Source organism: Maylandia zebra, linkage group LG19 (genome assembly GCF_041146795.1).
Source record: "Maylandia zebra isolate NMK-2024a linkage group LG19, Mzebra_GT3a, whole genome shotgun sequence".
Lineage (NCBI taxonomy): Eukaryota > Metazoa > Chordata > Actinopteri > Cichliformes > Cichlidae > Maylandia > Maylandia zebra.
The window spans coordinates 27,631,427-27,636,908 of NC_135185.1; positions in this window are offsets into that span (position 1 = coordinate 27,631,427).

Below are 5,482 nucleotides of genomic sequence, written 5' to 3' on the forward strand. Positions count from 1 at the left end.
GTAGCACATTCAGGCCTGTTTGTACGTACATGTATTGTGGGGGTTTACTAGTGTACAGAAACGAGGGCTGACTCAAGATCTTTGCACAGCGCTGTAATATGTTATAATACTGAAAACATTTTTTAAGCGTATGATTCGGGTGACCAGGTGTCTCCTTGTCTCACGTTTAGAGAAAATGTCCCAGATTTTAACCCTGGTCAGCTCACATTGACTCTCATATAGAGCATTTTTCTCCTGTTTTGGCTTCCCTTCATTGGCTTCCTGTTAAATCCAGAATTCCTGCTCCTCCTTAAATCCTGCTCCTCACATACAAGGTCTTAAATAATCAGGCCCCATCTTATCTTAATGACCTTGTAGTACCATATCACCCTATTAGAGCACTTCGCTCTTGCTCTGCAGGCCTACTTGTTGTTCCTAGAGTATTTAAAAGTAGAATGGGAGGCAGAGCCTTCAGTTTTCAGGCCCCTCTTTCTGTGGAACCAGCTTCCAGTTTGGATTCAGGAGACAGACACTATCTCTACTTTCAAGATTAGGCTTTAAACTTTCCTCTTTGGTAAAGCATATAGTTAGGGCTGGACCAGGTGATCCTGAATCCTCCCTTAGTTATGCTGCAATAGATGTAGGCTGCCGGGGATTCCCATGATGCATTGAGTTTTTCCTTTCCAGTCACCTTTCTCACTCACTATGCATTAATAGACCTCTCTGCATTGAATCATATCTGTTATTAATCTCTGTCTCTCGTCCACAGCATGTCTTTATCCTGTTTCCTTCTCTCACCCCAACCGGTCGCAGCAGATGGCCCCGCCCCTCCCTGAGCCTGGTTCTGCTGGAGGTTTCTTCCTGTTAAAAGGGAGTTTTTCCTTCCCACTGTCGCCAAAGTGCTTGCTCATACGGGGTCATATGATTGTTGGGTTTTTCTCTGTACCTATGAAGCGCCTTGAGGCGACTTTTGTTGTGATTTGGCGCTATATGAATAAAATTGAATTGAATTGAATTGAACTGAATATAGAAATGTGTAGTTCATAAAGAAATGTGCCCGTCTATGGATGCAGCTCTGAAAGTGAATACAAAAGTGTACAAAGGCTTCAGCATCAGAACAATTGTATTAAAAAGACAATATAAATGTCCTGGATAGAAGTTTTATCACAATCCCAGACTCAGACTACCTCCCTGCATTAGTCTCATATTGGTCAACACGAGCACACTCTTTGCCCTACATGTAGCTTCTTAGAGTCTCGTCACCCAAATAACCGCAATCATGACTTTGCGTCTCATAATTATGACTTCTTATGAAATACTGGGGAAGAATTTCAAATTTCTCCTATTTGGACTAGCACAAAAACTGAGCACTAAATTTGAACAGAAATATTTTTATTGCCCTCACATGGGCACAGGGGGCTTATTTTACACTTATTAAGCAGAATGAAGTAGAAATTGCAGGAAAGCCAAAAAGGAATGTCGCCATACCAGGATAGGGGCTCAGGATGTGAAGTTCTAACGGCTTAGATATCATATTTATGGCTTTGTGTCCCATAAAATATGGTACAATCCCATATTAATGAATTTTAATGGCTTGATGATCTAATGACATTTTCTCATAATTATGAGTTTATATTCATGTGCCTAAAAATGAAGAAGTATAGTGCCCTAATTTTGACTGGCTTTCTTATTTTGATTACAAACTGTTTGAGTCAATTTTATTTATTTATTTTTTAATAACTTTTTGCAGAAAAGAGCTTCCATAGAACCCACATCCAGGCCAGTCTCCTTGTAGTTGTTCAACAGCCTGAGGCAAAGTGATGACGTCATGAGTGTTTGGGAGAGACAGAAACATAGAAAGAGTAGGAAAAAAAAGACAGACGGCCTAAATGCACCTTTAGTTTATTTTTTGGTGCAGTTCTCCAACAGTTTCCAACGACTTCAACTTGTCAGCACGCTCGTATCACCTGCCTGACAATGTGCCCACCGTTCACCAACCACTTTTTCCATCTTCCTCCCCTGTCATGCCTCTCATCTTCGTAGTCGGTTGGTGTTTAACGCTATCCTAGCACACTCCAGGCACATAACTGGGATGGAAATCAGATGCAAATCTTTACCCCGTTTGTCCAGCATGTGAGTACTTGTCTGAGCAGGCGGCATTTCTAACTGTAGTGAGGTCCTACGGTAGAGGGTGTTATTATTGGTTAAACAGGTGGGCGACCCTTTGCGAACAATGAAACAGTGTTGTAATGTGTCTGAAGATCATTATCATTTTTGCTGGCTAAATGTTAACGGACGTATGCGTACACAGAGCTTTTCAGCACGGAAAGTGATGCGAGCCGCGTAAATCTATTTACATGTATTAAACTGGCGACATATTAGTTTGACCTCCAAATGTTATATTGACATTGTGGGATGGTCACCATGCCTATAAAACTGCAATCAGTCATTATTCAATGAGGTCTTGATTTAGGAGCTTTAAGTGAAGGACAGTTGGAGAGTCTGATGGAAACAGCGCAGTAATCTTTTATGCTGAGGTCGGGGTTAGATGGTATCACGATGTTTCCAACTGATTACAGTAAAAACAGCCATGAGGACTGAGGGCACAGCAGACCCGCATGCTGCTTCACGGCAACTAAAACACTTGCACTAATACTAAAAACACACACACACACAGAAAGAGGGAAAGGAGCCGGTGTTATGGGATTCTGGGATTCTTGATGATGTGTTTGTGTCTGTGTTTTGCTTCACAACACTGCGGATGTTTTAGCCCCGAGCTGCAGATATTAATGACCATTTTGACCTGTTGAAGAGACCCTTTTTCTTAATAACATCTGAATGCAGAGCACTTAACTGAGCTATATTTGTCATGAGAGGAGTTTGATCAATATGCCTATTTTATATATTATATACATATAAACATATATACTGTATATAAAGATTGCTTTGATATACACATACATTATGTATAGCTGTTACAGACCTCAATCAGATCCCTTCACTTTTGCCAACTTTATTGCCCTTTAACTTTGATTTTTATCAGACTAATCTGAGTAATCCAAAGTAACAAAAATATTTGTTAAAAAATCATAAGGACACTTCATGTAATCCGTTTATAGAAGCTCTGTTATCAGCAGTTGCAGCTTTGAGTGTGTTTGTCTTTACAAGATTTGCACGCATGGATTTGGAGAGATTATCTCTTTTTTTTTCTTTTCCAGATCAGCTCAGTTTCTCTCAGAGTGACTGAAAATAGCACAGTGACATCTTCAGGAATTTCGATAAATTTGTCTGTTTAAGGTTCCTCCAGTGTGTAGTGGTTATTGTAGTCACTTGGCAAGTGAAAGGTTGCTGGTTTGATTCCAGCCAGCGAGACAAAAATCATTTTTTTTGGCATAAAACTGCTAAATCAAACATGTGGAGCTGTACAGTTTGTCTGAAGTCCAAAGACCTCCTGGGTTGTCAGAGGTGAACCATCTCCCATATCTCACAGTGCTGAGTTTCCTTAAAAAACGAACTGTATATAACTGCATTTAATCCTGTGCTGAAAAGCAATGCAATAACACAAGCCCACTGCCACCACAGATAGCTGCTTTAAATAATTACTAAACAATAAAAACTGAAGCCAAATCCTGATTTTTATCCATCTAAAATTGCATTTACAACGTTATGAAGCATCCAGATATAAGATTCAAGATTCTTTATTGTCATTATAAAGAAATATACAATGAAATTAAGTTGACCACACTTAATGAATATATAAAAATAAGAATAAAAAATAAGTTATGCTATAAATAGAAATAATGACAGTTAATTTAATTCATGCAGACACAGCACACATGAATATGAATGAATTTTAAATGAAACAACTCAGATGCAGTTGAACTTTCAGACTTTCAGCTTTAATTCAGTGGGCTGAACAAAAAGGTTGCATAAAAATGTGAGCAACTAAAGCATTTTTAACACAAGCCTTTTACTTCAGGGCCTCAAAAGTAACTGGACAAATTAATTAACTGAAAATAAAATATTCATTTCTAATGCTTGGTTGCAAATCCTTTGCTGGCAATGACAACCTGAAGTCTTGAACTCATGGATGTCACCAGATGCTGGGTTTCCTCCTTTTTAATGCTTTGCCTTTACTGCAGCAGATTTCAGTTGCTGTTTGTTTGTGGGCCTTTCTGTCTGAAGTTCAGAGTGAAATGCATGTTCAGTTGGGTTAAGATTTGGTGACTGACTCAGCCATTGGAGAATATTCCACTTCTTTGCTTTAATTAACTTCTTGGTTGCTTTGGCTGTATGTTTTTGGTCATTGTCCATCTGTCTTATGAAACGCATCCCAATCAATGAGTAGACAGTATGTCTCTGAACACCTCAGAATTCATTTGGCTGCTTCTGTCCAGAGTCACATCATCAATAAACATTTGTGTCTCAGTGCCACTGTCAGCCATGCATGCCCAAACCATCACACTGCCTCCGCCCTGTTTAACAGATGATGTCGTATGCTTTGGATCGCGAGCTGTTCCACGCCTTCTCCATATTTGCCATCCTTCTGGATTGTTTTTCAGGACCTGTCCTGGCTCTTTTAGAGGTTGTTTTTTTATTTTTTTTATTTTTTTAGCAAAGTCTAATCTAGCCTTTCTATACTTCAAGCTTATGAGTGACTTTCACCTTGCGGGTGAGCCCTCTGTATTTACTTTCATGCAGTCTTCTCTTTATGGTAGATTTGGTAGACCCCTGCAGAGGGTTGTTCATGGTTGGCTATTGTTCAGGTGTTTCTCTTCACCATGGAAATGATTCTGTGATCATCCACCGCTGTTGTCTTCTGTGGACGTCCAGGTCTTTTTGCTTTGCTGAGTTCCCCAGTGCTTTTTCTTTTCCTTCTCAGGATGTACCAAACTGTAGATTTTGCCACTCCTTCTATTGCAGCATTTTCTCAGCTGGGTTTTTTATGTTTTCGCAACTTAAGGATGTCTTGTTTCACCTGAATCAAGAATCCTTTGACTGCATGTTGTCTTTTAAGAGAAAAATCTTTCAAATGCAAGCACAACACCTCAAATAAACCCCAGGCCTTTTATCTGCCTAATTGACAGTGACATAATGAAGGAATTGTCGACACCTGCCCATTAAATAACCTTTGAGTTAACTGTCCAATTACTTTTTGGTTCCTTTAAAAACTGGGTGGCACATATTAAGTATCTGAAACTCATAAACCCTTCATCCAGTTTCAATATGGAAACCTTCAAATGAAAGCTGAGAGTCTACACATTATATCCATGTCCATTATATGACTATAATTGGAATATGTTTCAATGGACAGGTTAAAAAACCAAAACTTGTTCAGTGTCCAAATATATATGGACCTAACTGTATATATTGGTGCATGGACATCCAGCTTCCCCCTAAAGTCAATAATAATTAATTTTGCCTTTTTGAAGTATAAGATTGTTAACAGTACACCGCTCTGTGAAACCTCTGTATCTTCTCTCTGTATCTTCTCTTTGATATG